Consider the following 22,424-nt stretch of genomic DNA (forward strand, 5'->3'; position numbering starts at 1 on the left):
CAAAACCAAGAGCTGGTTCTTTGAAAGGATAAACAAGATTGATGAACCTCTAGCCAGGCTCACCAAGAAGCAAAGAGAGAGGACCCAAATAAACAAAATCAGAAATGAAAGAGGAGAAATAACAACAGACCCCACCGAAATACAAAGGATTGTTAAAAAATACTATGAACAGCTCTATTCCAACAAACTGGACAACCTGGAGGAAATGGACATATTCCTAGAAAAATATAACCTTCCAAAACTCAATCAAGAAGAATCTAAGCATCTCAATAGGCCGATAACTATGGAAGAAATTGAAGCAGTCATCAAAAAGCTTCCAGGAAACAAAAGCCCAGGGCCAGATGGCTTCACAGGGGAGTTTTACCAAACATTCAAGGAAGAACTAAAACCTGTCCTCCTCAGACTATTCCAGAAAATTCAAGAGGAAGGAACACTTCCAAGCTCCTTCTATGAAGCCAGCATCACCCTAATACCAAAACCAGATAAAGATAACACAATGAAAGAGAATTTTAGGCCAATATCCCTCATGAATATAGATGCCAAAATCCTCAACAAAATTCTAGCAAATCGAATCCAGCAGTACATCAGAAAGATCATACACCACGACCAAGTAGGATTTATCCCGGGGATGCAAGGATGGTACAATATTCGCAAATCAATAAACGTGATACATCACATAAACAAATTGAGAGATAAAAACCACATAGTCATATCAATTGATGCAGAAAAAGCATTTGACAAAATCCAACACCCTTTCTTGATAAAAACTCTCAGCAAGGTGGGAATAGAAGGATCATACCTGAACATAATAAAAGCCATATATGACAAACCAACAGCCAACATCATACTCAATGGGCAAAAACTAAAACCATTTCCCCTAAGAACAGGAACAAGACAGGGATGCCCACTCTCACCACTCCTGTTCAATATAGTGCTGGAAGTATTAGCCATTGCGATCAGACAAGAAGAAGAAATAAAAGGCATCCAAATTGGAAAAGAAGAAGTAAAACTGTCCTTATTCGCAGATGACATGATATTGTACATAGAAAACCCTAAAGACTCTATCAAAAAATTACTTGACTTAATAAATGAATTCGGCAATGTAGCAGGATACAAAATTAATGCCAAGAAATCTATGGCATTCCTATACACTAATAGTGAACTTACAGAAAAAGAGACTAAAAAAGCAATTCCATTTACCATCGCACCAAAAAAATTAAGATACCTAGGAATAAACTTAACTAAGGAGGTAAAAGACCTATACGTGGAAAACTACACGACATTGAAAAAAGAGATAGAGGAAGACATAAACAGATGGAAGAACATACCATGTTCATGGATTGGTAGAATCAACATCATTAAAATGTCCATACTACCCAAAGCAATCTATAAATTCAATGCACTTCCCATTAAAATACCAACGACATATTTCACAGACCTAGAACGAACTTTCCAAAAATTTATCTGGAATAAAAAAAGACCCCGAATAGCTGCAGCAATCCTGAGAAAGAAGAACAAAGTAGGTGGGATCTCAATACCGGATATCAAGCTATATTACAAAGCCACTGTTCTTAAAACAGCCTGGTACTGGCACAAGAACAGACATATTGATCAATGGAATAGAATAGAGAACCCAGAAATTGACCCAAATAACTATGCTCAATTAATATTTGACAAAGGAGGCACGAACATACAATGGAGTCAAGACAGTCTCTTCAACAAATGGTGTTGGGAAAATTGGACAGATACATGCAAAAAAATGAAGCTAGATCACCAACTTACACCATACACAAAAATAAACTCAAAATGGATAAAGGACTTAAACATAAGACGGGAAACCATAAAAATACTAGAGGAATCCACAGGCAGAAAAATCTCAGACATATGCCGAAGGAACTTCTTCACTGATACTGCTCCTAGGGCAATGGAAACTAAAGAGAAAATAAACAAATGGGACTACATCAAATTAAAAAGCTTTTGCACAGCAAAGGAAACCATCAATAAAACAACAAGAAAGCCCACTGCATGGGAGAACATATTTGCCAATGATATCAACGATAAGGGTTTAATCTCCAACATTTACAGGGAACTCATGCAGCTTAACAAAAAGAAGATAAACAACCCAATCAAAAAATGGGCATCTGATCTAAATAGACACTTTTCGAAAGAAGACAGAAAGAAGGCCAAGAGACATATGAAAACCTGCTCAAAGTCACTCATCATCAGAGAGATGCAAATCAAAACAACAATGCGGTACCATCTCACACCTGTCAGAATGGCTTTTATCAACAAATCAACAAATGACCAGTGCTGGCGAGGATGTGGAGAAAAAGGAACCCTCGTGCACTGCTGGTGGGAATGCAGACTGGTGCAGCCACTGTGGAGAACAGTATGGAGTTTCCTCAAAAAACTAAAAATGGAACTCCCATTTGACCCAGTGATCCCACTTCTAGGAATATATCCCAAGAAACTAGAATCACGAATCAGAAAGGATATATGCACCCCTATGTTCATAGCAGCACAATTCACCATAGCTAAGATTTGGAAACAGCCTAAATGCCCATCAGCAGATGAGTGGATTAAAAAACTGTGGTTCATCTACACAATGGAATACTACGCGGCGGTAAAAAAGAAGGAGTTCCTAGCATTTGCAACAACATGGATGGATATGGAGAGTATTATGTTAAGTGAAATAAGCCAGGCAGAGAAAGATAAATATCACATGATCTCACTCATTTGTGGAATATAATGAATGGCATAGTCTAATGAACAAGAACAGATCCAGAGACTGAGAAACGTCAAACAGCACGTCATACCTCAGGGTAGGTAGGGGAGGGTGGGGATAAGGGGGAGAGATCAACCAAGGGACTTGTGTGCAAGCATATGAGCCCAATCAATGGACACAGACAACAAGGGGGTGGGGCATAAGTGGGGGGTGGGGGGTTATGGGGGAATAATTTGTGTTTTTGCCTCCCTGACAAAGTTTATATAAAGTTACAAAAAGAAATTGTCAGCCAGTTTGAAATTGAATTGCCATGGCCTAGAGCAAAGAATATCCTTACATGATATTATTCTACAATGTCATTATAATTTTAGATATTTTACAACAGCATACTGTACAATTATCCCAAACAAACTTACAAACTAATTCTTGGAATGTTTGGCAGCAATTTAAAAAAAAAAAAAAGAGGACATGAAAGGATTTAATCCCTTTCAGAAGGAATTAAGGCACTGGGAAGGCACTTGAGCATTCTATATTGGCCCCTCTTGCTTTTTGGGCCAAGAGGGACCCTCTTCTCACAATCCAGTTGCCCTCAGCTGTTGCCTGAGCTTTCTGTTCATGCTGAGCTTGAAGCCTCGTGGTGGCTGGTACCATGGATCTGTCTCTCGCCCAATTGTGTGAGCTGGGCCCTCCCTGGAGAAGAAACCTGAGTTCCCCGAGATATGTGATCAGTTTTGGGGCCCCGCCAGCAGGCCAGGGGATCCCTAGGCAGGTGCTGGGCGTGGAGGCCACAGAGGCATAGGCTACCAAGGAGACAGAACTGAACCTCACATCACCCTGCTTGGCCCCGGAGGATGACTGGTTAGCCAGAGACGGGTAAGATTCCTCAGGGAAGGAACAACCTAAGACAGGCACAGTCGCAGTGGGGCCATCAGGAGAGAACTTGGGGATCATCAGAGGTGGGGCACAGACCCCCACCCTCCCAACCTTGCAGGGGCCTGAACCCTCGCCCCATCTGAGGGAGGTCTCCTGCTCCCATGGCTGCTTTGCTTCCCACGCCCAGCTCAGATCGGGACACAGGTGACAGACAGTGTGACTTGGCCCAGCTCAGATTGGGACCAACAGACAGAGACTTGGCTGACAGCAGCTGCCCTATATCTAAATCCAGCCTAGCACCAAGAATGCTCAGGGCCTACTCAAGAATGCAAATAATCCTTTCCACTAATATTTACAGGGTAAACTAAGATTGTTGGTAGAGTATTAAATTTGACAGTAAAATAATAATCAAGTTTTCAGATTAATTTAAATAGGCTAATTCAAATAAGTGAATATTCAAGAAAATTTAATTGTACTGGACAAAAAGCTGTTCCTAAAGTGTTAACTAAAATTTCTATTGGTAGTTCATCTCATGGTAAAATTCCTGAACATGCAATGAAACTAAAGCAGTCATATTTTTGTGCAAAAAGTTAAAATTTAAAGTTATCAAGACTGCATTATAAAATTTACAAAAGCCTCCATTAATCAAAAAAGGGGGGATAGTAGGGTAATATCATGTAAGGAAAAATATCCTATAAGTAAATTACATCTAGAAAATTTTTACTTTACAAAATTAATTTCTATTTGTAATGCTAACAGCAAAACACACATGGTGTCTAAATAAGACAAAGGAAAATCGTCTGGGCAAAAATAAAAAGGATCCCAAATCAATTATATAGAAAAGATTCCTTTATTAACTTTTGGTCGAGAATATGTTTGTATATTTTCAGAAAACAACTCCAAGACCATGTGGATTCCTGCAACAGAGAGGAATTGACAGGTCTGCTCCAACCATGAAGACAAGAGGAGAAACAGTCCAGAGATGGGAGACGCTGATGACGCCTTGCCACGCTAGCAGTCAGAAGCTGTGCGACGCAGCACTTGCCTTGGACCAAACCAGAGAGGATTGGACCTGTATTGCCACCATGTGCCCACCATCCAGATATCATTGCTGACATGTACACATAAGGAACTGTTTGACATTGAAACGGGGAATCAGAACTGTTGGACATTGAAATTGGGACTCAAACATTTATTTGTTATTTTATGTCTATTTCTAGTCTGCAGAGGCAAGATTTTTTAAAGGGAAGAAAGGGGGGAAAAATAGATACAGAAGCAAAGAAGCATTGAACAGACTGTCAAACTACAGTGGGAAGGCAGAGGAGGTTTTGGGGGGAGGGGGGCTGTAAGAGATCAACCGAAGGACTTGTACGCATGCATATAAGCATAACCAATGGATAAAAGACACTGGGGTCAGGGGGCAGGTAAAGGCATGTACTGGGGGGAAGGGGAGGGTGGGGGGAGGTCAATGGGGGAAAAAAAGAGACATATGTACTACTATTTTTAATACTTCAAACAATTAAAAAAATGTAAAAAAAAATAAAAATAAAAATAAAATAGAATAAAAAAAATATAGAGCTACTTTATACTTATATAGCACAGGTGCTAAATTATCTAGAACTCAGTGACAATTCAGAGCATAATGCCAAATGTAAGAGGGGAAAACCATTGTAATTTTAGTCTATAGAAGTGGGATATGACTAAAATGGTTATTAACACTTGGTCTGTCCAAATCCAAAGCACGCACACTTTTTATTACACTAGGAGGTATGGGTGTGTGTGTAATTTTGACTTGCTGTGCTTTTCAATATTTTTCAACTTACCTGAATCTAGGTCAGAATCTAAGTGGCTTAGCCTACCTTTTATATATCAATAAAGTGCTCCAGAAATGATCACCTTCTTCAGTGAAGTTCTAAAACATTACATAATTTAAATTAAAGTCTCCTGGTGGAAACTATTGAAATACAGATTTTACATAACTTTTGTGCTATTGCAAATCCAAAATTCTCATTTTTTATAATAAGAATCTACGATATATCATTTGTGGTGTATTTTGGGGGAGATATGAATTTGAATATTATTACATTTGGCCTTATATCTATTTGGTTCAGCAACTAAGCAAAAGCAAACATTAACAAAAAGAATCCAAAATAGATTGCAAACTAAAATAGAAATAATGAAGATTAAACAGTGCTACACAACTGTTATTTTGCTAAAGTAGAAGATGATTAAAGAATTTCCAGAATTGTGGGGAAAAAACAAAGAGCGTAAACAGAAAATACTTTGTTATAGTAATTCCAGCTTTTGAATTTTAACACTCACTGCTGTTTATAAGGATGATGGTAAATACTGTATATCTGATTTTAATACCAAGGAAAGAAATGCCTTAATAGTTGTGAATGTCATTAATACTCTTTTCTATAATCTACATCTACCTATTTATCTATCTATAGCAATATATATCTATCCATATAACTTAAAAAATATTTCATTACTACACTCATTTATCAGTATTTTAGAAGTCATGCACTTCATAGTGAGCAGTTTAATGTAAAAAGTCCCATGTCTATAGCATTGAACTGAGGTCAAGATTCACTCAAATGACAATTCAGTTATTTTCAGCTTGATAGCCTGAAGTTTGATAACCGTTGAACCCTATATTAACTGTATTTAATAATCTGACTGATAATTCAGGCTCTATCACTTTGTTTTCCCAGACTTTAGTTTTCTTTTTTGCATCAAATGAGTCTCATTATAAGTAACATGATCCAGTAAGTGCAGCCTAAGGTGGTGAAGTATCGTTTATATAACAAAAGTACCTCATCTTACCCCATACTACAGTTCTTTTCATGGGGATTTTGGAGTATGATGTTATAGCAATGTATAAGCTCACAAAAAGGAATTTTGGCAAATGTGGAAGTCATGTACTATGATCGATTTTATTTTCTCATTAAGAAGTGGCATCTTCCATACCTTTTCCCTAAAGAAAATCTCAACAGAATATTGTGCTGTGCCTATGTTGTAAGACTGGGAGAAGGAAAAGGACCTAAAGAAGAAGCAACTTAAGTACCACTTCTGTGTAACATGATGTTGCTTCCCAGGGAGGACTTTGTGAACAGGACTATGATTGCAGTTATGCTTCTAAAGAGGCATTTTTCTCTGCACAGAGTGTGCCAATTTTTTCTTCTTGAAATATTATTTCATGGCTGTTCTCACCATGTACCTTAAGCATCATATTCTCTGCTTTCAGTTAGATACTTTTATTTTTGATGAGTGAATCAGAAGCAGCATGAAGGAGCTGACTGAGTGCTGGTAAACAATCAGAGTTTGGATTTAAACCAAAGAGAAAAAAATAGGTACTTATGGATTAAACATGGTGATGATGCATATCAAATTACTCTATGGAGGGAGTCTTGGTAGTATAAAGCAAAGATCCTGGACCAGGAGTCAGAAAATTGGGTTGCGGCACTGATCATACTAACTAATTTATTATATTTAGTAAGCTATTTAATACTCTTAGTCATGAGTTTCATTATATTCATAAAAAGGATATAGAATTTATGACCATTAATACTCAGCTCTAATGTTCTACAATGTTGGTATCCTATATAACAAAAGCCTAATATGCAAAGCGACTGAACAGTGGAACGACCGGTTGCTATGATGTGCACTGATCACCTGGTGACAGATGCTCAACACAGGAGTTGCCCCCAGCCCACAGGCCCCAGGCCAGCCAAGGCGGTCGCCAGCAGGGCCCCCGCCCCCCGCCATCACCCTGCCGGTCCCCCTGCAGAGGGAGGTGACCAGTGGAGGCAGGGTGATGGGGGGGCAGGGCCGGTCGGTGAGCAGGCCAGTGCTGCCCCCACCCCATCGCCTTGATGGTCGCCTCCTGCAGAGAGAGGCGACCAGTGGCAGCAGCAGGTGGTGGGGCCAGTGAGTGAGTGGTGCCAGGCTGGCGAAGGGAGGTGCCAACGGGGACCCTAATTGCCCCACCAGTCTCCCCACAGATCAGCCCTGATCGCTGGCCAGGCCTAGGGATCCTACTTATGCACAAATTTCATACATTGGGCCTCTAGTGATTTTATTAAAAAAAAAATAGAGGCAACTTTTCTTTCCAGCACATTTTTCGACATAATAATTTTTCTATCAATGTGTAGATTAGGAGGCTCTAAACCAGCCGTGGGCAAACTACGGCCCGCGGGCCAGATCCGGCCCGTCGGCTGTTCTATCCGGCCCGCGGAGCCGAAAGAGCGGAGGGTTCTCTTGCTCTCCCCTCCGCTCCTTTACTTTGAATTTATATTAGTTCACACAAACACTCCATCCATGCTTTTGTTCCGGCCCTCTGGTCCAGTTTAAGAACCCATTGTGGCCCTCGAGTCAAAAAGTTTGCCCACCCCTGCTAGAGTCTAAACAGAGCTAGCAAGTCAGCACCAAGTACAATGCAGTCTTGACTACAGTATAACAACCAGTCAAGGGGACTATCAAGTGAGTCAGTTTCATACTCTGAAATTTGCTCACCTTCAGAGCTGTGTCTTTGAGCCAAACAACCGAATGTGCTGACCCTGCACTCCTCTATGCCCCTGAGTGAGTCCTTACATGATCAAGCCCAATTGTAACATACATGCAGCATGCACGCACATGTACACATGCACACTGATTAATATTTGACAAAGTAGAACCCCAACTTCAGGTACAAAGAGGTAAATGGTGGCAAACCAACAGTCTTACTATGAAAAATAAGAAACATTAGAAATGGTACGAAAGTATATTTAAATTGGGGCCACTGAAGCAAAGAAGAGTAAGGTGTAAAGATTTTGAAGAGAAAAGTGCCTTAGAGGTGAGCTGACTTTCTGAAATAGCTCTTCCTCTGGGGCAAACAATGACTCTTTGCACAAGGCAAGAGACTAGAAATAGTTTTGCCACAGCAGGTAGCTGTGAAAAGGACAGGGAAACCAGAAAACCTTTTGGTGATAACTGGAAGCTCGAGACAACACATTGGAATTTAGGTCCTCTCATAGATCAAATCCATTCCTCAAGTACGTACTGATTTCTGAAACCAGGCAGGGAAGAAGACTAAAACTCTAAGCAAAGACGCTATGAAAAGCAGTGTTTCAATGAGTCTCCTGTGACAATGAGACAATGGTTAAAACAGGTATTGTGAAGAGTAGGGTTCTGAGAAACACACATCTCAGTTGAGTGTCCTATGGGGATGCCTATAGCAGAGGGGAAAATTACCCAAATTTACCTCACTGTAAATTTTACCTTTTCAAGGCAGCAATTTCCTTGTCTCCTCTTGGGATGCTCTATTGCTGCATTTGAACCAACTCTAAGGAGATGGGAAAATAGGTTAGAAATGTGTCCTACCATTTTTATACATATCATATGTCTCTTCCTGTTCAGAATTCACTCAGCTTTTTGAGCACTCAGAACACATGCATGTACAACACCAATACCAACTGTATATTCAGCAGAATCCATGGCAGCACATTTTTTGACCCAAAGGGTCTTTCCACAAAGATGAAAAATAGTATAAATCAATATATTTCACAAATGAAAAATAGTATGTATGGTAAATTTTAAAATGTCTACAGGCAAAACCTGTATTATGGTAAATTTTAAAATGTCTATAGGCAAAACCTCAGAATTATTAAGTGAACCTCACAGGGAGTTGTATACAATAGGAAAATAAAGTTACTTATTAAAAAGGTCAATTTTAAAACTGATACTATTTCTGAAAGCATCAAAAACATTATAGAGTGAAGACCAAATCTAAAACCACTGCAATTGTAGTAGAAAGGAATTAGAAAAAATCTAAGTAAATGGAAAGATATTTCAATGGTCATAGACAGACAAAATCAATATTATAAAGATGTCAATTTACAATTATATTCTTATCAGTACCATTTATAACAGCCAAATGGGTGAAAAAAGAACAAATGTCCATAAAAAGAACAAATGTGACATATTCACATAATATTCTACTTCAGTGAAGAAACAAACTACGTATAACATCATGGATGGATCTCACAAACCTAATGGAGGTAAAGAAGCCATGACACAAACAGCACACATATTTCATGATTCTATATCAAGTCCAAAAATGACAGAATTATTTCTTGAGTTAGAAGTCAGAATAGCCACCCTGAGAGGAGGGGATCGTGGGGGGCCTGCTAATGTTTTCATTCCTCTCCTGGGTGCTGTTTATAGTGGAGTGTTGGCTTGGTAATAAGTCATTGAGCTGTACCATGACTATACACTTTTCTCTCTTTCTTCAAAAATGTTGACTTATCAACAGTAAAAAGCGAATAGCTATAAAGTCTTCTGCGTGTGCTGTGTAGCATACGGGCTGAATGTAGCAGGCTGAGTTTCTTGGGAAGCTGACTCTGAGTGAAGATTGGCATTCAAGATGTTTATGAAGGTGTACTCTTGGGGTCAATTCCTCCATGTGCAAGGGAGAGGACAGAAGCAGATTGGGTTGTGGGAAAAGTTGAGCTGTCATACACTGAAGGACTCAGCTGCTCTGTGTAGAGCTCTGAGGCTGGACAGCCCTTAGGGAGGCTCCTCCCAAATGATGTTGAGGGGATCTGCCCTTTATCCACCTGCAGTGACCAGTCACTGCATGTAATCTGCCCTGGAAAAAGTTGGGATCCAAGTGAGGCTGAGGCAGTTTTCTTCTGTTGAGACAACCCCATCTCAGAAGATGAGACAATGCATCTTTATTCCTAAAGGGGTCACTGAGTAGCAAGTACCATGTCCTCCACACCAAATTCCATCTGAGGGCTTGAAGAAAATAAGGTGTGACAACACAGGGAAAGAAAACATCAAACAGTGTTGAAGTAAAAAGAATATCTCCCATTTAACCATTCTAAATTCTCAGGGAGAGTCTTCCCTACAACTAAACCTAATCTCTCTTGGGGCATTTTCAAATTCTTTAAATCTGGCATCAAAAAGGGGAATAGCTGCTGAACAGCTAGCACAACCCAGCACAAAAGATTTTAAATGGCTGAGCTAAACATTTCAATTCACAAAGGCTTTCCCATTCTTTCTTAACTTGTAAAAGCTTTTTAAAGAATTCAGTGGAGTAGCAACCTTCTTCCACTTGCCATTTCTTATGTTAAGAAATGAGATAGATTAGAAAATATAAAAATTGCCCTCTTAAACCATTTGACAGTATTTAGAGTTAATATTTCCTCACATTCTAAAATGAATACTTGGATATTTTGCTGGCAATAATCAGAGACATGGGTGAGGCTGATTAAATGACTATTATGGTTTGTTTCCTTTAGGTTGATTGAGATAGTAAAAAAGCCTCAAATATTTACTTTTCTATGTATGATATTAATTGCTCTGCCAATTATCATCATAAATCATCCTTTCTACTAATGACATACTCTTCACACTAATAAGTGAAAATTACAGGAGCAAACAAACTCATATTTAGCGGGAAGGCAATGATGACTTAGAAAAATAAATGAAGCTGAGCCATCTCTCTCTGTCTGTGTCTCTGATTACTGACTCTTTATTTTGTTCCCAACCCCTGTGCTACAAATCCCACCTACATTTAGGCCACAAGGAAATTCTATTCTTAGATATTTTTAAGATGGCACAGGAAAATAGGATATATGCTATCACTGGAGGAAGGCCAGATTATGGTGCCAGGAAATTAATCAATCCTAAGACAGAAGCTTGGTAAACTAAAGCATTCCTACCTTCCTTCAACTTGATATGGCTAAAGTCATACCAGATAACACACACACACACACACTCTGAATTTACACATACTCCCAGAAGTCAGGAAAGGCCTTCCACACTAAGTATCCTACCCATGGTATGAATGTTACTATCATCCATTGAAAAGCTTACACTTTGCCAGACCTCCTCCTAAATTTTTACATTTGCCAACCATTTAATCCTCCAATAGCCCTACCAAATAGATTTCTATTTTAATCTCTATTTTAAAGATAATGAAATAAAATCACTGAGAAATATAATACCTAGCTCGGTGGTGGGATTTAAACCAAGTCATCCATCTGAGCCTTGGGCAGGGACTCAGTAGTTGGCCAATGAAACCAATACTCTAAACCAGCCGTGGGCAAACTACGGCCCGCGGGCCGGATCCGGCCTGTTCGGCTGTTCTATCCGGCCCGCGGAGCCGAAAGAGCAGAGGGTTCTCTTGCTCTCCCCTCCGCTCCTTTACTTTTAATTTATATTAGTTCACACAAACACTCCATCCATGCTTTTGTTCCGGCCCTCCGGTCCAGTTTAAGAACCCATTGTGGCCCTCGAGTCAAAAGGTTTGCCCACCCCTGATCTAAACGCTTTGTTATATCACTGTCATGGTCATCATCAAACAACACTGTTTTTCCTTTTTAAGAACACATGATCTCTTGGTGGATGAAGGCATCGTGATTTTTAATCACCTGAGTGACCAGATGCTCCTTAGAATTCCTGTCCTGACTGACTGCATTATTACTGAAATCACTGCCTGCATTTCCCACAGAGGAGAGGCCCTCCCTGGAACTGGGACTTCAACAGATGCCTTTCAAATAAGAAATGCAGAGACTTAATTCTACCACCACCCCCCCAACAATCTCCAGCATCTTTCACAATATTCTAGAATCCTCAATTTTAAAGGAGAAAACTATAATAGTTGTATTCTAAATCAAGACATGATATTTTGTAAAATTTTTTAGAGGGGAAGGGAATCATTACAAGTTACCCTCCTACATATGCACTGTCTCTGATTCATCATCACTGTCAACACCCCTTTCCCTGGCTTGGGCACATGTGTTGAAGAAAGAATGTGATAACTCACAAAATCAATCCACAGTCCCCACACAAATACTTAGAATAAATTAAGTTGATAAGTGAAAACTGTGCCTTTCTCGCAGGTGGAATTTTCATATTTAGGGAAATAATGAGAAAAAAAGTCATATTTCCCTCCAAATACAAGGACAGTAATTACTATTGTATATCATCATACTTCTCTTCCTAGAGTACAAAAAAGTTCAGAATCAAAGTTTAAACCCAGCCTCTGAAAATAAGTAAATTAATAAATAGTACTTTTAGGTAGCTTATTTGCACTCTTGGCTGTTCTTTGTCCTCATTTATTTTTAGCTTCTTATTAAATGTGAGTTCAAATATATTTCAGAAAGTTTCAAGGAATAAATAAATTAAATTAAAATACCTATTGCCTTAGATTTAATAAGGCAATAGGTAGAACAAAGGAAATGCATTTTGAATATGGACTTTGTACTTTGATTATATGAATAGAGATCATAATAATCATACAATGTAATTATTCCTATTTTGGAAGTAAAACTTTTATGCAACTTTATTTATTGATGCAGGTATAAACATAAATATGAAAAGCATTCAATATTATACGGTTATGTCTTAGCTGCATGTGCCAATTTTATTCTAAAAAATATATTCAATGTAGCTATAAAGTAAATTCCAGTAGATCTAGGTCATTCAACATAATGTTCTTTTCATATTTGATTCACCATTACTTTTAAGTAACCAAACAAAAATACTGTTTGCTTATTGTTCAGAGAAATAATTATATCTTTAGTGGAAAAAAGAACTCAAAATGTCATAAGCATGATAAGAGGAAATCAGCAGTTGAGTGGAGCTGAAGCTTCAGAGCAGAAGCAGGGTTCACAGTTTTGTGGAGAAGGTGAGATTGAGACTGCCTCCAAAAGTGACTTGAATTAGAGCTGATGAGATAAGACATTCTGTCAGTCAAGTTGCCAAACTTGAAACATTCAAAGCTTGAACAGGTTCACATGAGAGCACAGTGAGGAAGTGGGGGTAAAAACATCATCACACTCAAAGAAATGACAATTATTTAAACAAAAATAACACTTTCCCCTTGATTTATATCTACCTTGTATTCAATTTCTTCTCAATTCTGTTTCTCCATATAAAAAGCCTCTTCCAATCTCAAAGACTAATTTTTCCTCATGTACTCTGTGTCTGTGGACAAGTGACAAACTCTCTGTGCCTCAGTTTCCTCATCTGTAAAATGGGGATCGGCATTAACTCATGGGGCTGTTGTGAGATTCAAATGTGTGGATAGATGAGTAAAAAAACAGTTAGGTGTCCGATACATAGGAAACTGTCCATAAACACCAGCATGATTATTACGTCAACACCATATGAAGGCTTCCTTGAGCTCATGTATCCTTATAATTCTTGCACCAGCTCTCTTTCCTCATCAAAGTCCAATAATATCTCTTCCTCTCCAAACTTACTCAATTTAAAGTTCACATTTTCATTATAATTTGTTCTTTATCCCATGCCAGTATTTGTTGATTTCTAGCATTCCACTGAAATTGCCCTTAGTACTATCACTGATACTCTGCACGTGGCCAAATTCAGTTGTCACTCTGTTATTTATAATATCAAAACTTGAGTAACTGTGAATTGAGTAAGGGAGAAATGTTTAAGTGAACTGTGCCACATCCATATGATCATCAATTCATATTTTGTAAGATTAATGAAGAGAGAAAATATGCATTATGTTGGGCAAATGCAAAGATTGGAAATCTGTAGAACACAGTATGATCTTAGTTACACTGGAGACATCAAAATTATGGTAATTATCTCTAGGCAAAGAGATAATGCATTGTTTTTTATTTTCCATTTATAATTTTCTATATTTTAAATTTTCTGTAAATAATGTATTTATAGAATTTGACACAAACAATTATTACATCATATAAGTAACTTAAGTCCTGTTGTTAGAGAAAACATGCTCAGCATCCAGGCTTCTTGGATATAATGGAGACTGCACCCAGTCAGGAAGCCACCTTGAAAGGAGACAGATTCATCTTGATGGCTGAACCCTGCCTATATCAGAGGTCCCCTTATTTGATATTTGGGTGATGTTGGGTCACTAGTATGACTCTGAAAGATGCTGACAAGAGTTTTTTTAAACGAAGTTTTTGAATTATTATTGAAACTACAAGGGAAGAATCAAATGATTCAGTGGAATGTGTGATCTTCGAAAAGACCAATAGCGAATACTAAATTTTAATGAAGTCCATAGTAACAGTGAAATGCATCATTTAATTTCCCGTTAACCTTTCTGATATGCTATTCAGAGGTCTTTAAATTCTTAGTTCAGGGTGTCATTTAACGACAAGGACAGGTGACTGTTTATTGTAAATGAGCACAGTAACTGGAATGTGGTAGAGGATGAAATTCAGGGAGGGATATGGAAGATTTAGCTGAAATTATTGCAGTCAAAAGAGAAGCAAGCAAAGGAGTGTTTTTTACTTTAGCAAACTTGTGACATTCCTGTACATGATGCAGTCATAGCACATCTATTTTAAAAATATTTTTTTCAAATGAATGGTATCTTGTCAGATATTTGACAAGGAAAACTGTACTTGAATTGCACAAAGATTTCTTCAAGTATTTATTCAAATAAAACCAAATCATTTACCATTTCCAGAGAAGTCCTGTGAAGGGAGCAACTCGGGAGTGAGATCTGAGTTGAAAGGCAAATTCTCAGAAACTGGCAGCATTCAAAAAATAATTTTGCAACATCTCTCACACATTTCATGGCAATAGGATATTGTGAAATTCAAAGTCACACTTCACAGCCCAGGTTCAGGAGCCAGGTGGCACAGTAGCATGATTGATGAATCAAAAACACAGGGCACTATTCCACACTGAACTGAAAGTTTTGAGTGGGTTTTATTTTTAGGTCTGTAGTTATGGTAATGTCACCAAGAATTCAGGGGCAATGCTTCCAGTTGTGAGAGGAAAATAAGTTAATTATCCTTTTCTCTCCCTCCAAATCCCAGCCAACCCCAGCCAGGGCATCAGATCCACCCTGCGAGCCACATGCTTTACCTGAACTCTGCTGACTCCATGCAATGCCTGCTCCTCAAATTAAGGTTATTCATTTTTTTTGGCTGCTGTACCAACTTCCCACAAATGTAGGGGCATAAAACAGCACACACGTATTACCTCACAGCTTCTGGAGGTCAGAAGTGTGGTGAGTTTAGTGTGTCCTCTGTTTAGAGTCTCCAGTCTAAAATCAAGGTGTTGGCAGGACTGGGTTTCTCATTGAGGGTTTAGCCAAAAGCACTGCAAAAATCACAAGCAAAGGTTTGGATGTCTAATGCTCCTGCCAGGAGAAAGTGAAAGGTTCAGGAAAGTCATTTGACAAAGTTGCTCTATAAAGTGGCCACACCGTTCCACATAGCCCTTAGCAGTGCCCCATTGTCTAGCAATACTTGGCACATCAATCATGGTTTTTTGTTGTTGTTGTTGTTTTTTTCAATCTGAAGTGTGTTAAATAGAATCTACATGTTTTAACAAGCTCTTGCTGATTGAAAAGTAGTTGGAGTTACCTTTATATTCCTTTTAGTCATTTAGAGTTTGCCCATTTATAAATGTAGGGTTTGTCTCCTTTCTTATTAACTTCCTGGACTTAGTTTTGTATTCTGGATATTAGAAGTTCCTTTAATCTGCATATATCACCTTCCAAAGAGGCAGTGATCTGTTCACCTTCTTCATACTTTGAAACACCAACTTTTTAATTTTGGTATAATCAAACCAATTCATTTCTAGCTTCAGGTTGTGGGAGTTTTGTTTCTGTTTTGGACTTGTTTAGCCAGCTCTTTACCTTGTAGACCACAATGATGTTCTTCTACCAGTAATTTTACCTGCTTATCAACACTTGTCACTTTGGGGTTTTTTAATCCATCTGGAGTCAAAAGTAAGAATTAAGCTTTTATTTTTAATTTTTCTCCATTTGACAAACCAGTTTTCTGCAAATGTTTAATAGTTCACTCTTTTCTCTTGATTTGGGGCTACTTTGTCATAAACCAAGTTTGTGTAAAGTTAATTTCCAAATTATAGTTGGCACTTTTCTGATTAGAACTCCAAAGCTTTTATGTAGTATGAATGACAAAATTTTTTAAATGTTTTTTTATTTATTATTTAGTCCAAAAATTCATATTGAGCTACTACTATGTGTTAAAACTGTGTTTCAGATTTAATACTGTCTCTGCCTCGTGAATGGCCCTGTGGTTATTCCTTCCTTTGATGGGTGAATCACAGGTGGGTGGTATTATGATAGGAGAATTGAGGTGCTCTCAGGGTGTGCTCAGGATGGCTGTGGAAGTCTGGGGTCAGGACAGACTACCCAGCCTTGGGCAAACTACGGCCCGCGGGCCGGATCCGGCTGTTCTATCCAGTTCTCTTGCTCTCCCCTCCGCTCCTTTACTTTGAATTTATATTAGTTCACACAAACACTCCATCCATGCTTTTGTTCCGGCCCTCCGGTCCAGTTTAAGAACCCATTGTGGCCCTCGAGTCAAAAAGTTTGCCCACCCCTGGATGGGTATGTCATTTCCACCTGAGAAGTCTAATCAGTAGGTGAGGTGTGCAGTCAAATGAGGGACAGAAGACATACAAAGCAGGTTTCATGCAAATGAAACAGGGTTTTGAAGGAGATGGAGGGCACAGAGGTTGTGGCCACTTCTCTGGTACAACCAAGGCCAGGAAACTGAGAGGACATCTCTGCCTCTACAGAAAGGAAGCCTGTCTTCATCTCTTGTGGGCTCTGATCTTAGTAATTAGGGGTATCAAACCATCCCATCCCAAAGAGAACTTTACCATAGTTGAGGTCAAATACTTGAGTGCTAGTCTACTATTTTCTCAATATCTCTGTATCTAGTTATAGGTTCCTGGTGTAGCTAAGTCCATATTTATTTTGCCATTTGAATTTCTGCAGAGCAATTAAAAAATCTACTTTTAAATACTAAATTATAAGACTGAATAGAATTACAAAAATAAATTTATGAAAAAAATTCATGTTAAATTACTTTTAAATAAGCTTAAACATGATTAACATTTATCCCTTAATAAGTTCCTGAGGCAATAATGAATGGGTTAAATGAAACCATAATAATTCAGAGATCATGGGAAATATACACTGAGTGGCCAGATTATTATGATCTCTGAACGCATAATAATCTGGCCACTCAGTATATATATGAGGACTGATGCACAAAATCCGTGCATGGGGGGGCGGGTGTATCCCTCAGCCTAGCCTGCACCCTCTCCAATCTGGGACATCCCTCTCACAATCCAGGTCTGCTGGCTCCCAACTGTTCGCCTGCCTGCCTTCCTGATTGCCCCTAACTGCTTCTGCCTGCCAGCCTGATTACCCCCTAACCACTCCCCTGCCAGCCTGATTCATGCCTAACTGCTCTCCTGCCAGCCTGTTTGCCCCTAACTGCCTTCCCCTGCAGGCCCGGTCGCCCCCAACTTCCCTCCTCTGCCGGCCTGGTCACCCCTAACTGCCCTCCCCAGCAGGTTTGATTGCCCACAACTGCCCTCTCCTTCAGGCCTGAATCCTCCCAACTGCTCTCCCCTGCTGGCCATCTTGTGGCGGCCATCTTGTGTCCACATGGGGGCAGCCATCTTGTGTGTTGGAGTGATGGGCAATTTGCATATTACTCTTTTATTAGATAGGATAGAGGCCTGGTGCACAGGTGGGGGCTGGCTGGTTTGCCCTGAAGGGTGTCCTGGATCATGGTGGGGGTTCCCTTGGGGCGTGAGCCAGTCTGGGTGAAGGGCCTGTGGTGGTTTGCAGGCTAGCCACGTCCCCCAGTGACCCAAGCAGAGGCCCTGGTATCTGGTATTTATTTATCTCTATAATTGAAACTTTGTAGCCTTGAGCAGAGCCAAGCCTCCTGCTCACTCTGTGGCCACAGCCCTTTTTGTTGGGATTTATTTATCTTCTATAATTGAAACTTTGTAGCCTTGAGTGTAGGGCTGGGCCCGCCAGGGTGTGCGGAAAGCTTGGCTTCCTCCATTGCCAGGGAAACCCAAGCCTCCTGCTCTCTCTGTGGCCACAGCCATCTTGGTTGGGTTAATTTGCATACTTGCTCCTGATTGGCTGGTGGGCATGACTTGTGGGTGTAGTGGAGGTAAGGTCAATTTTCATATTACTCTTTTATTACTCTTTTGTTAGAGGCCTGGTGCATGAATATGAATTCGTGCATGGGTGGTGTCCGGGCAGCCTGGCCAGGGGGAGGGGACATGGGCAGTTGGCCAACCTGCCTGCTGATCGAATTCCTGGTTGAGGGGACAATTTGCATATTAGCATTTTATTATATAGGATATACACTGAGTGGCCAGATTATTATGCATTCAGAGATCATAATAATCTGTCCACTCAGTGTATAATGTTAACAGATATTTTAATACCAGGCCCAGACGTAAGTTAGAACTAGTTATAAATTATTCGTTAGTTCAATACAATGTGTTTATAGTTTAGATTCTAGATGCATACATAGATAACAGTCAACTGTATGTGTCCCTTTAACACATTCTTTGGTTTGCTCATTTCTGTTTTCTCTGCTCAGTGATAAATTGATTGCTGCTCAGTTCAGACACAGAATCAAGCACAAGGGACCATGAGAACAAAGTGATGTTAGAAGGTCAGCATGAATCATACCCACTGGTTTGCACCTCCATACACAATAAAAGATAAAGGAGACAAGCTATCCACCATTTTCATATTAAACCAAAGTGGAGGACTAACAAATGTAGTCAAGTATTTGATGTCATGCCAAGCATTTACTTTTCCATTCAATGAAAGTTTATATAAGCATAAATTATCATTTTACCTTGCTTTGGCAGTCTTCAGGGAGCAGTACACAAGATGTACTGGAAACCACACACAGGATAATTTAACTTTTGTCCTTAGAGGGAGAAGAGGTAGGAAATGTGGCCATTGGCCAGAATCAAAATTATATAAGATTAAAAATAAAAATAGAGGGAGATTCCAAGATGGAGGCTGGCAGGACAGCAGTGATAGAGAGAGTGTGAGTGAGTGAGGGAGAGAGTATGAGTGAGTGAGGGAGTGAAAGGGGAGTGTGTGGAAGTGTGGTGTATGTGTGTGTCTGAGTGAGGGATGGCTAGATCTTGCAGGACCTTTGGGGGCTGGCAGACTGGGCTCACATAGTCGGGCAGCCTCTGCTACTGCTGTACTTTCTCCTGGAGCACTGGCTTTCCCACAGAGGCCATGCCAACTTGAAGGGGAGAGCTGTTGTGACTGGGAACCAGCCTCACCTCCACCCAAGGTGCCCTCGGACACCATCCAGGGTCCTACAGCTACTCCAGCCAGGGAACTGCTGCCTCAGCTGCCGACCAACAGACACCGGGACTCCAGCTACCCCAGTTGAGGGCTTCTGTAAGTTCCAGAGGGCACTCCCCCACTCCCCCCCGCCAGACGCCTCAGCCCCAGGCACCATGATAGAACAAAGGTGCTTGAACAGCCAGGCCTTATGCAGCAGCCCTGGACTCTGCTACTGAGCACACATACAGCCAAGCCTTATGCAGCAGCCCTAGGCACCACCACTGCTCCAGCAGCTACCTCCTGTGACCATGCCAGGAGCTGCCGCTGCCCTGCAACCCCCTGAGGAGTGGCTTCCCCACGGGCAGCTGCCACCCTGAGACTGCCTGAGGAGCAGACACCACCTGTGACTGCCTGAGGATCAGCCGCTACCCGCGACCACACAACCCATCATCAAGCCCACCACTGCAGCCTCAGGCTCCATGAGACTGGACACCTAGATCCTTTGGTGAGAGCAAAAATGGGAGACAGAAGAACAACCCCCAAAGGAAATAAAAGGAGCAATTGCCAGAAAAAGAAATAAATGAAAAAGAGGCATGCATTATGTCAGAAAAGGAATTCAGAATAAGGGTCAGATAGTTCATAAACTGGATGGATGAGAAAATCAACCTATGTAAGAATCAGGAGGAAATAAAGAGTGATATAGCTACAATAAAAAACAGTATGGAAGCTTTCAAAGGTAGACTAGGAGAAGCAGAAGATCAAATTAGCAAATTAGAAGACAGGGAAGCAAAACACACCCAATCTGAACTGCAATTGGAGAAAAAAATCAAAAGATAGACGAGAGCCTGAGAGGGCTTTGGGACAACATGAAGCTAAGCAACATATGAATAATAGGAGTGCCAGAATTACAAGAAGAGGAGCAAGGGTTAGAAAACCTATTTGAAGAAATAATGTCAGAAAACTTCCCCGATTTGGGGAAGATAAAAGTCACATAAGCACAGAGAGACCCAAACAAGTTGAACCCCAAAAGATCAACACCAAGGCACATCATAATTACAATGGCAAACCTTAACAACAAAGAGAATCTTAAAGGCTGCAAGAGAGAGAGATAGGAAGTTACCTACAAGGGAGCTCCCATTAGATTATCAAATGATTTCTCAACAGAAACACATCAGGCCAGAAAGGAATGGAAGGAAGTATACAAAGTGATGCAAAGCAAGGGACTGAATCCAAGAATACTCTACCCCAAGGCTATCATTCAAATTGAAGGGGAAATCGAGAGCTTCACAGCCAAAAAAAAAAAAAAAAAAAAAAAAAAAAAAAGGCTAAGGGAGTTTATCACTATCAAGCCAACAGGGACTATTGTAAAAAGAAGAAAAAAAAAAAAAAGAAGGAACAGAGGCAGAAAGGATAAAAATTGATACAAGCAAGTACCTATCAATAATAACTATAAAAGTAAATGTCCTAAATGCTCCAATCAAAAGATATCGAGTGGCTGCATGGATAAGAAAACATGACCTATATATATGCTGTCTGTAACTGTCTGTAAGAGACCCACCTCAGAACAATAGACTCACACAGGCTGAAAATGAAGGGATGGAAAAATATCTTTCACACAAATGGAAATGGAAAAAAAAAAAAAGCTGGGGTTGTAATACTTATATCTGACAAAATAGACCTCGGAGTAAAGGCCATAACAAGAGATAAGGAAGGTTACTTCAAAATACTAAAGGGATCGATGCAACAAGAGGATATAACTCTGGTAAACATATATGCACACAATACAGGAGCACCCAAATACATAAAAAACTTCTAGAACATAGTATGGGAGAGATTGACAGCAATACAATAACAGCAGGAGACTTTAATAGCCCATTAACATCACTGGACAAATCCTCTAGACAAAAAAAAAAATCAGTAAAGAAACAATAATCCTAAATGACTTACTAAAAAGCTACAGAATATACATTCTTTTCAAGTGCACATGGGACATTTTCAAAGATAGACCACGTATTTGGTCACAGGCAAAGTCTCTCCAAATTCAAGAAGATTGAAATAATATCAAGAATTTTCTCAGACCACAATGGCATAATATTATAAATCAACTACAATAGAAAAATTCAAACATTTGGAGGCTGAATAGCATGCTATTAAACAATGATTGTGCTACCAAAGAGATCAAAGAAGAAATTAAAAACATCCTGGAAACAAATGACAATGAAAATACAATAATCCAAAACCTATGGGACACAGTAAAAGCAGTGTATTACAGGCCAACCTTAAAAAAAATGGTAATAAATTATCTAACTCTACAACTTAAAGAATTAGAGAGCCTCAAAAAAGCCCAGAGTGAGAAGAAGGAAGGAGATAATAAAGATCAGATCAGAAATAAATGACAGAAAAAATACAAAGGATCAATGAAACCAAGAGCTGGTTCTTTGAAAGGAGAAACAATATTGATGAACACTAGCCAGGCTCACCAAGAAGCAAAGAGAAAGAGGACCCAAATAAACAAAATCAGAAATGAAAGAGGCAAAATAAAAACAGACCCCACAGAAATACAAAAGATTGTAAAATATATTATGAACAACTCTACTCCAGGAAACTAAACAACCTAAAGGAAATGAACATATTCCTAGAAAAATATAACCTTCCAAAACTCAAGCAAGAAGAATAAAAAAATCTCAACAGGCCGATAACTATGGAGAAAATTGA

General features: G+C 39.6%; 1 protein-coding gene across 1 annotated transcript in view; it reads right to left on the minus strand.

Annotated features, from left to right (window-relative positions):
- Positions 1-22,424, minus strand: part of CDH7 (cadherin 7) — a 233,439-nt gene that overhangs the window by 65,695 nt on the left and 145,320 nt on the right. The window lies entirely within an intron of this gene.

Source organism: Plecotus auritus, assembly GCF_963455305.1.
Source record: "Plecotus auritus genome assembly, chromosome: 8".
Taxonomy (NCBI): domain Eukaryota; kingdom Metazoa; phylum Chordata; class Mammalia; order Chiroptera; family Vespertilionidae; genus Plecotus; species Plecotus auritus.